This window comes from Engystomops pustulosus, chromosome 11 (assembly GCF_040894005.1).
Source record: "Engystomops pustulosus chromosome 11, aEngPut4.maternal, whole genome shotgun sequence".
NCBI classification, from domain to species: domain Eukaryota; kingdom Metazoa; phylum Chordata; class Amphibia; order Anura; family Leptodactylidae; genus Engystomops; species Engystomops pustulosus.
In genome coordinates, this window is record NC_092421.1 from 55,887,313 (window position 1) to 55,899,334 (window position 12,022).

Sequence of the window (12,022 nt, forward strand, 5' to 3'; positions counted from 1 at the left end):
ATCCCAATATTAATCGTAAATCCATTTAAATATTCTCATGTTCAAGATGACTTTTGTTATGCTTATTTGATTTTGTCTTGAAATGTATCATCTCTTTTGTAAGTATAGTATACTTGATGAAGTATAGTATAAAATTGAGTTAAAATACCATAAAAATTCAGGGACATTTATTTCCAAGTATTCCCTTTCCCAGGGGACAATGTTTCTGCCTAATGTCTCAGTTTAGTGATCTGTTATCAGCGAGACATGAGATAAGATATGGTGTCCTTCCTTGGTGAAGCTGTCAGTGGGTGTCTGGAGTGGGGGTCTTATGAGGTGCCCTTGTTTATATAAGAGTGAAGGACCCTGGAAATGTCCACTCCACACACCATCCTTCACCCTCATTACTGCTGGCTTTAATCACTTTGACGCCTATTGTTACTTATCTGGCTAAATGCGGTGACTGTCCACAGTAATGTGTCTATAAGTCAGACATGTACTGCCAAGCTACCGCTACCCTGAAAATTATTACAAATAAACTTGGTTGATGTGACTTCCATACACATTAGTGTACAATGCTAATAGAAGACATGCGACAGGATCGCAAATTGTAATAGGATTGTCATCAGGTCACAGTTAGTAGAAATGATTGATGGTAAATTGTGAATTATGTAGCAAACCAAAAAAGGGTTTTTCTGAGAAGTTCAAAAATCTGAAGGAAGCAAAAAAAAAAAAAATGCTAACCTGCTATGGTTGCTCCCATAGGCTCAGTAACACTTGTGGCTGGGCCAACCATTGTCTTCAGTGGGTCCCTATGACATCACTTGTTTTATATCACTAGAGCTGATCACAGCAATCTACGGCCATGACATTTCCAGCTCGTAATTGGGAGCCAGAACAGGGATTTTTTTCATTCACCACCAAAGGGATTTTTAAATCATTTGTGTAAAACCCTAGCAAGTTGCAAGTGTTAGATCTCAATTTAAACTTGATCAGATTGGGACCTCATCACAAAGATCAATATGATTCCAGGTTTCGACTGGATATTTGCCAAGAACATTTTTGTGAGCCATTATGTTACTGAATTATGTAGATGTCATGTGGCAGTATTCATAACTAATAAAAGTTGCCAAGTATGATGAGTGGGTCCAGCTTGGAACATTGGTTCTTGATGGAGTTGAATTAGAAGGATCATGAGTCTAGCAATGAATAATTTCCCTGTATAATACTTTCACGTTATTCCCTAGAAGAACTGCTGAATCAGATCTTGTTGGTTCTTTTTTACATATTTGACTTGTTGGTTATTCGTAATTAATGAGTAACCAAATGGACAAAATTAGTGATCTCACCTTTAGACACTTCTTACCTTACATTGATGGAACTGAACCTTAGCAAAAAACTGAATTTCAAGAAATTGACTTTTGAATCAACTCACTTTACATGAGGTCATAAGAAATTTTGTAAGTGAACTTGAAAGATTTCGACCAGATGACATAACCTGATACTTGGAGCCTAGACCTAAGGACAATCTCTTATCCAAGTTTTATCAGACAGAAGGGGGAAAAAAAGACATTGAATCATGGTTTAGTCATGATAGGTAGCAGAGACTTCCTGGGGCCAGAAACTGGTCTAGTTCATGCTCAGTGATGTGGACCAGGCAGGCTTGAAAAGGGAGATAAGGCTTGAAATAATGCCTGGATCGAAACTCCTACGTGGTCTTAAGGGAACTCAAACTCATTATCACTCATTGCTGTATTTTAGAGGAAATCCATAGGGACTTACAGCTTATATATAATAGTCATGTCTGTGGGGAGCACCTTCATTCCTGGTGTCAGGCTAATGGAGAAATGTGCTGCAGTGGACGTGAAATGAGATTTCTTACTTGTTGTGGAATTATTACAACATGGACTAAAGCTCCCGGCATTGTGCTCAAAGTATATCATCAGTATTACAGATATTTTATTTTTCTGACTATAAGGCGCACCGGATTATAAGGCACACCATCAATTAATGCCTGCTAAAACCTCTAGGTTCATATATAAGGTGCACCGGATTATAAGGCGCATCTGATTATAAGGATGAATGACCAGCAGGTGGCAGACCTGTGCACAGTTCAAGGCAGCTGTTGTCTGTAAGTATGGTTCATGTATAAGGCGCACTGGACTATAAAGCGCACCTTTGATTTCAGAAAAAATCTAAGGGTTTTTGTGCGCCTTATAGTCTGAAAAATACGGTACATGATTTTTTACGCCCATGTGTTTCCCCTGTGTCTCCACCATGTCTCCACCATGTCCTATCTTTCTCCCGGCTATGGAATGGAACGGTGCCCATGTGCAGCACCATACCGCTCCCGTACGGTGCCATTGTTGTGTATGGGGGACGTATATACGCCGACCGTATATACGTCCCCCACACATTTGTGTGAATGTAGCCTAACTGTGACTATATTGGCTACTTTGGAGGTACTATTTCTTCATTGGAGGTACCATTACAATATTGGCTGCTATTGACTACTTTGGAGTCATTGTAACTATTTTGGCTATGTGGCAGCATTTTTAATATATCGGGTACTGTGGGGGCACCATTACAGTATTTGCTACTGTGGGGACACTGTGGCTATATTGGCTTCAGTCAGGGTACTATAAATATATATGTCCCCATAACAAGGACCACCTATAATGAATAATAACATATATATGGGAGGTCTCAAGTTCTTATTTGGCAATTACATATATTTTTTAATTATGTGGGACTTAATGGGAACACTATATATAATTCACAATGGTCTATAATGGATAATAATTTATAATGCTCTTATACTAAATAGAGGCCCCTTTAAATTATAGGGGACTTCTTTTTATTTAATATGTTTTATTATTTGTTATGGTGGTCTCTATCTAAAAATATTTATGGGGATGGGTATTGTGTGATGGATATATTTGATATATGTGTGGTCAGTTGTGGTGTGAAGGGTATGTATTAGTTAGGATCACAGTGTTAATATCCAGGTGACACCATACTATAAGTGACTGATATATTTTTAGTTGCACAGTGTGGAGATGATCTGAAGACCTCTGAGGTGAATACAGCAGTAATGGGAAAAGTCACTATGAAATTCTATACTGGGGAGAATATCATCACCTGTAAGTTACTAGATGCCAGTCTTATGAGTAATACAGTTACTGACTAAGCTCCTAATGTTCATGGCATTGCTATGTCATATTGTAACTGTAATTTGTGCATTGGGATTGGGGGAAGATGGGGAACAAAAATGCCTGTATGGAACCCCAAAATTCCTGGTGGCAATGCTGTCTTGTGTGTTGTTGGGAGATGGAGCCAAAAGTAGCAGCAGCCACTAGGTGTCACTGTAAGGAGTTCCCTGGTAAGTCTATGAAGTGTAACACAGTTTGCCTTTATGACAGAGTCAGACAAGCTGCTGTCTGGCTAAGTTCCCACTACCGTTGGCATATCCTTTCTTTATGTCCGTTTAAACATAAAAAACCTGATGATAAATAAAAGGTAGATAAACTGACAGTGACCGATGGCACAGGGTCCGTTTATTTTACTGATACCCTTCCCTTACATTTCCTTGTAAAAAAAAAAACGACACTTGTCTTTCAGTTAGTGTCAGTCAGTATCAGTTTTTTTTTGAAGAATTGTTTTTTTAAATTACACTTTTTCACTTTCAATACATTGATCTATAGCTTCTATATCTGTCTATCTATCTATATCTGTCTATCCATCCCTCCAAACAAATCTATCTATCCCTCATAATAGTTGCCATATAGATGTCTAATTTTTACCTACCTATCAATCTTGCTTATCTATCTATCTATCTATCTATCTATCTATCTATCTATTTGTAGAAAAGAGGCAGCACTCCAAAGTACGTGGAGTAAAGAGCCGGACTCTCCCACCAAGGACTGTATCCAAAACCCAGAGACCACAGTGGTAAATATATCTTCCCGCATTCTTGATAACTGTGAATTATCCCTTTTACAGAAGGGTTTGTCTTTCTCTCCCTGTACGCATACAGATTGGTTCCAGGTTGACATTTTGTGTAGATTCTTTCGTAATATCAAGCTAAAGTACTGGTTCCATAACAATCCCTCATGTGTTAGACCAGGTTGTAATGCTTTGGATCCCAAACAATTTGAGCTCTCCAATAAGAGTAATTTTGTTCCTCAATTAGATGTGCCTGCTTTAGACACCTTCTTTCAGGCTGTCCAAAAAGATGTTCATACCCTCAGAGATGATGGATCTCTGAGACGTGCTAACATGACCACGGAGGAGGTCTCTGCCTTGGGGAAGCTGGTCCATGATGGCGACATTACCATCAAGCCAGCCGATAAAGGCGGGGCTGTCGTCATCATGGACACGGCGACCTACTTGGCAGAGATCCGCCACCAAATCAATGACGTTGATGTTTATAAACGCATTCCTGGTGATCCCAAGTTTGATATTGCCCGTAAGATAAAATCTTGTCTTGATACAGCTTTAACAGATGGCATAATCACAGAAAGCATGTGCAAATACTTGACAGTACTACATCCCATCACTCCGGTGCTATATGTTCTCCCTAAGATACATAAATCGCTTGTCAACCCCCTTGGACGGCCTATAGTGTCCGGTAGTGACTCCATTTTTTCCCATATTGCCATCCTCCTCGACGAGATCTTGAGGGACTTTGTGACACACAGTAGATCATATATATGCAACACCGCTGATTTCCTACATAAACTACAGGCAGTTGACATCACGGGATGTGACGGCCTGCTATTGGTTTCATTTGACGTAGTCTCTCTCTATACTTCCATTGACCACACGAGAGGGTTGCGGGCAGTCGAGAGATGTCTCTCCAATACCAGATATCCCCCAAAGACGATCTCACTTATATTGGAGCTATTACATTTGATACTACACCATAATTATTTTCTTTTTGGGAATGAGTTTTATACCCAGCTACGGGGAGTGGCCATGGGGGCAAACATGGCCCCATCATATGCAAATATTATGATGATGTCGTTGGAGGAGGACTTCGTCTATGTGTCCCACCACTTCCAGCGTGTTCTGAGGTGGTGGAGATACATAGACGATGTCTTCCTCCTATGGACAGGCACTCTTGAGGACCTCTTAACATTTCACTCCTACCTAAATTCTATTGACGATGACATCAAATTCACTGTTGTACATTCAGACTCGAACATCCAGTTCCTAGATGTATCAGTCACACGTGAGGGTAACACACTGTCTACTGACCTTTTCATCAAACCAACGGACAAAAACACTTTACTCCGCTATGACAGTGCTCACCCACGCCCGATGATGAATTCCTTACCCCTGAGCCAGTTTCTCAGGATTAAGAGAATTTCCAATACGGAAGAAAAATACATAAACAATGCCAAGAAAATGACTGATAAGTTTCTACAGAGGGGGTACCCCAAAAAAAATCATCCACAAGAACATGACTTTGGCCGGGAACCATAATAGAGAGGACCTTTTATTACCCAAGAATAAAACGCCAGGTCCCAATAGAATTCCATTCATTTCGACATTCACAGACAAAAGTGATCGGGTCACATCGATCATAAAAAAACACTGGGGGATACTATCCAGAGAACCATCCGGTGTCCCCGAATATAGAAACCCCCCACTAATATCCTACCGCCGCGCCAGAAACATCAGTGACCGCATTGTCAAATCCGACATTGGACCATTAAGAACCCCGGTCCAAAGGGGGCTATTGGGCAATGTCCGCACGGGCAGTTTTCCCTGCAGATCTTGCATAAACTGCTCTCTTATGATAAAAGGGGAAACTTTTTCCCACTCTGGACGTACCTACAAAATACGTCACTATTTGACATGCAACAGCGAGTTTGTCATATACATGCTGAGCTGCCCTTGTGGTTTAAAGTACATCGGGGAAATGACCAATGAGTTCAAGGTGAGAATAACACATCATAAGTATACTATCAGAAAGGGTAGACGGGACTTACCCGTCAGCCGACACTTTTGTGAGGCTGGACACCTAGACTCCCAACTTCGTTTCACACTCATTGACCACATTCCCCCCTTGAGAAGAGGTGGGGATAGAAGTCAATTATTGAGAAAACGCGAACTGATGTGGATTCACCGACTTAACACTTTACAACCACATGGTCTTAACATAGAATATAACCTTACCAGTGTCATTTGAGTTATGATCTGTTCTTATATGGCTTCGTATCAACTGTATACTGCATATCTTTATTTCTCATAATCATAGTTGTAGACCTACATTGGGAGATACCCTTATGTCCAATCTAATGTGTTTTTCTCTTTTTACGTTAGATACGTCCCTTTACCACCACCCCCATCTGATTGACGATCTCTCTTCCACGTTTCCATCTGATTACTGGTCCACTCGCTCCATCCACCAACATTTTCTTCGCATTGAGGTGGAATTTCCCAATATATGCAACTTTGGACCTTGGTACCACTACCGTATTCCTGAAAGGAAACGGGCTGGTCATTCTGATCAGCCCCGCCCCCGACGGGCAGGTAGTCCATAGAGTGAGCATTAACCACTATGTACTCACTATAGGTACCGCCAAGATCCATACAATTTTGTTTTTTGATTCATACACACCTCTATGCATTTACTGCACTTTGATGCTTTTTGGAATAGGTCTGCCCTGATCTAAAATGGCCGCCGCAACTTCTCCATGTCCAGAGCACATGTGCGCCCTTAACTGACATCACTTCCGGGTTCGTAGATGACGTCACTTCCGGTTCGTAGATGACGTCACTTCCGGCTGGTGTTCTCACTTCCGGTGGGCGCTCAAAAACAGGTGGATGGAGACGAGCCACCGATTATACATGAGACACCGGTGGGAGGACTGTATTTTAGCACTTTATACTATGTTTGTTTACACGCTTGTTTGCACAAAAAATGATATCACTGTTACATTTACTATTGCTTATATCAATACCCAATGTATCTTTTTTAAATATGTATTGATTTTTATTGTGTATCATATTTATTGTCACTATGTACCTTGACCAATCAGCTACCTGCTTGGTCCTTAAATGTTTGGACATGCACATTGCACTTTATGCTTGAAAAAGGCGTGCCACAACGCCGAAACGTTGCACATGGAATAAACGCTTCACCCTTTTCCACGTACTTTGGAGTGCTGCCTCTTTCCTACAAATACCTTAACGGACCCCAGCCAAGGGTCCTACGGCTGCTGCACCCTCGCCTGCCTGTGCTGCTTCAGACTCTCCTTCTTGTATCTATCTATCTATCTATCTATCTATCTATCTATCTATCTATCTATCCATCATCTACAAGCATCTATCTATATCTATCTATCTATCTATCTATCTTTTCTATCTATTTATCGATGTACCTACCTACCTATCGATCTCTCATTTCTAACTTTTAACTACTTATTTACCTATTGATCTCTTATTTCTATTTGCCTACCTATCTTTCTTTCTATACCTCATAATCATCTATGATCTATGCATCATCTCTTTTTCCAACTATATATCTAATATTAACTATAAAAAGTCGAAAAAACAGCAGCACAGTCCTGGTAAAAGGTGGTAATGGGTGCTATCCTTGACTCTAACCAGTCAGAGTCCAATAGACATCAATTCAAAGAAAATGGCAGCACTCCAAAATAGTGAAAAAAACATAGGTGTTTATTCCACCTCCCGCAACGTGTCGGCTGTTGTTCAGCCTCGCTTGACAAAGGCTGAACAACAGCCGATTTGTTGCGGGAGGTGGAATAAACACCTAAGTTTTTTTCACTATTTTGGAGTGCTGCCATTTTCTTTGAATTAATATTAACTATAACTATTTCTGTCTATTTCTTCATCTAAAAAAAAAAATCTAAAAACTGACACTATCCGTCCCATTGACTTCAATGTAAAAAAAAACAATAAATGTCATCCGTTATGGACAGTTTGGCACTCTCAGTTTTGAATCAGTTTTCTTTTAAATGGACTGCAAGCTCCGTCATTTGTTCCGTGAAAAAAACTGAAGAATAACGGATCACTGTACAACTGATGACAACGGATGACATAAAAACTTACATCGATAACAATGTGATTTAAAACGGATCCGTTCAGTTTTTTACTTTTCTAGGCAGATACTAGAAACGGAAGCTGAACTGAGCCTAAGAACTATTGATCATTCATTATATTCCCCCAACTATTAAAGATAAGAATAGACTGTAAGCTCTTGTGATCTGGGCCCAGACTCCTATTGTTCCATATGACTATTTGCACTTTGTAATGTAATATTATATTTGTATATGTCCCCTATGATTTGTAAAGCGCTGCAGAATATGATGTTGCTATATAAATAAAGATTATTATTACAGCATATATCATCCATGATAATCACAATTACTACTATCTTGACTTAGATTTCAAGTGTTGCTTATTTCATCCAATGCTGTACATCCAGGAGGACAAGTATCCTAAGAGTAACCTGCGCTTCATCTCCATATGTCGCCTCTCACTGACAATCTCATCCATTTTGTGCAGGGAGGGAGATGAGACAAGGCAATAATTAACCCCTCTTGTGCCTGTACTTGTACAATTCCCAGTCTAAGAAAGCAAAAGTGACATTTTTATTGCTTCTTAGATTGGATCTTACTGTAACTGTTTTGTTTGTTTTTGTTTCTATCACAATAAAAGTTTAAGACCTTGAATTAAAGAACATCCAAAGTCTCCAGGAATTCTTCCGGTTTTAGTGGTGGAGACACAGTGGCACTTCATATAAAGCTGGACCAAAAAAGAAGTGCTTAAAAAGTTAACAATGAAATGGGTTTTCCGGGACTATGATAATTGATGGCCTAACACTGGGATAGATCATCAATTACATATCAGAAGGTGTCTGGTCTGACATCTAACATCCCCAACAGTGACCCATGTGCAAGAAAAATGTACAGGCCCCATGTGATCCCTTATCTTGTCATAGACCATTATCCTGTCTGTGTAACAATAAATTAGTAATTGTTATCTATAACAACAGTAGGAGGTGATTTTAGGGTGACAGTGGGTCCCTTACCTATTGGATTGGACCAAAAGTGTGTCTGCTATTGAACACAACCAATCACCTGTTTGAGGATGTCAAGGCATTTCCACTACACATGGGTGTTTAATTATCATTTAGCTGTGAAGAAAACAGCTGAGATCAAGAGGGGAATTGATCCAGCAGCCCATAAGCCCATACATCACACAGGATATACTCCAGCGCCTGGACCAATTGTACAACGGGCCTGCCTGGCACAGAATTGCAATATATCCTGCACCAGGAACCGTTGCAATCCATAGTCAATGCAATGGCACTGGGAGTATCCAATCTGGTCCACTGTGAGCCCCGATATGGACTACTCTGTGCCCTTTCCCGTCCACCCGGTGTGAACAGGAATGGTGGCAAAAGGGGGGGATCATAATTCTTGAACTTGTGCCGGAAATTGTGCCGGAAACAGCAGTACAAACCATGATAAATGGTCCATTATATGTTTGGAAATCACTGTGTGTGAACACTCTCCATTCATCACAGTTGCAAGATAGGGGTCAGCAGATCGCGACCCAGAGATAGATGCAGGTTCTAACTTTTGGAACTGCACCTATCACCTACATATCATGCTTATCCTCAGTATGGCATAAATAGTCTAGATGGGAAATGATATGTGAACAATAATGTGGCTTCACTTGTGTCAACCCCTCGCCCTATTCAAGAAGTTGTTCAGTTTGGATGCCAGGTATTGGACCCTTACCAATAAGAAGTTGATTATCTATCCTAAGAATAGGCCATCAATATTAGAGTTCTGCATAACTCCTTTTAGACTTTAAGATAATTTCATTTATTACTTATCAATTAATAACTGCTATATCGATGGATGTCAGACTTACTGGGACCCCCATCGATAGCAAGGATGGCCATCCCAGCATTGAATGAGGTAGGACTGCAGAATAGAAGTCATTTACAGACCAAAAAAAAATCACATCTGGTTTCCCTCTAATCATTGCAGAATCATCTCCTAAATTAATGGAATAGTTTCCACCTCCTGCAGCATCAGATCACACTGATCCAAGCGCCCATCACTTGTAAAAGATTTAATATGATATTAAGAATTAGAATAAGAATTGAATTTTTCTAAACATTTTTAAATAATTTTTTACCATGTTTTCAGGCACCCACGGGCAGGGATGGTGGACCTTTTAGAGCTTCGAGTGCCCAAACTGTAATAAAAACCCACTTATTTATCACAAAGTGCCAACACAACAATTTAAGAAGTATCTTATTGCTCCCTGCCCAGACACAGGTTACAATTGTATCAGCATCCTCAAGATACCAATACCATTGTAGGGCCACTAGGACATAAAGAATTGTCGCAACCCGGAGCAGTATCTCCAATAGCTCCAATGTTAAGCCATGCTGTGCTGCTTAAAAACAGCGCAGAGAGTTGTAGGTCCTGATCTGCAGGTCCAGAGACTGTAGGAGGAGGTCTTGAGCAACTTAGTCTGGCAAACTGTGTGCTGGGAAGAAGGCCAATGTGCCTACAGAGAGGGCTTTGAGTGTCACCTCTGGCAACTGTGCCATCAGTCTACCATCACCAGTGACCTAGGGTGTTTGAACAGTAGGGACTCTGATCGTTCATCTAATATACTGCAATACTCATGTATTACAATATATTGTGAATATACTCCTCATTTATTGCAGACTGCCTCCCTATGGGGAACGGAAGGTGACGTCTAACGCAGATGCAAACTTGGCTTTATGAGTCATGCACATGAGCGGCACAAATTTTATCACCCAATCAAAAACTATATATTGGTTTCCACTGTATCATGAAAACAATTGAAAAATGAATCACAATTTCAGCACAATCATACAGCACAAACATCTTCATTGCATCCAGAATACTTCAGATTAAAATCAGTGGTTGGAATATAAGAATCTAAAAACGTCCCCTTTTGCAATAAATGTAGAGGCTTTTAGAGAAGCGTATAGTCTTTGACCTGATGTGTATCCAGTGTAAATTTTATTTTTCCAAAATGAAGGAAGTTGTAAAAAAAAATGTACATTTTCTCACCCATAAAATACAGATTGATAAGTCTCAGGAGTTGACAGTGTTCATGAGCCGTTGACTTCATTCCCTATAATGAGGGCCAACTGTTATACACTCGCTTTGTCATCCTTCTCTGTTACTGTGATGGATTTCACTTCGCGACCAACATACAATTGAATTATCACAGTATAAACATGTGCTTAACCTGAGAAGATTAAACCTCCATCTGCTCGCTCACAGTATGGTCTTGAGGAGTTAATGAGAATGTTTTTAAGCTGTCATTTCCTATAAAGGTATTTGGGTTTTCTATCAGGTCTTCAATCTCCGTCATTATCATAAATCATCGTCTGCAGAGATGAGTCTTAAATTTGTGTCCAGAATTTTTCAATGTAGAGAACTGGGCTCCAGTCCTGATTCTGTGTTATTCAATTCATAATAGGAATGTATTATATTGATACATAAACCATAAAAATATATATGACTATGAACTTTGGTGGGAATTCTATGGCAAAAAGTTTTATAAAAGAGTAAATCAGGTCTTATACATTAGCGTGTTTTCACAGATACTTTTGAGGTTCCTTTAGGAGCTCCAGTCACAAATTTTATTAAAAATCATGGATGAAAAGTCCAGCAAAATGACTGGATCTATGACAGAGACGCAGAGGCGTAACTACAACAGTAGCAGCCATATCAGCTGCTGTAGGGCCCACAGTGTCAGGGGGCCCCAGCATCCAACCTGACACACTGAAGAATGAAGGATGTGCACCATTATATACATATTATGCTGCACATTGTACAGCATAATGTGTATATAACTGTGCACATCCTTCACAGCCAGCAGCTCAGATGAGAAATGTTGGGGGGGGGAGGGTAACAGAACAACAGGACTCATCTATAATTTCATCTACTTCCCCCATGTGGTCAGAAGTTACTGCAACAGATCAGTGTAAGTGTATAAATTAATATAT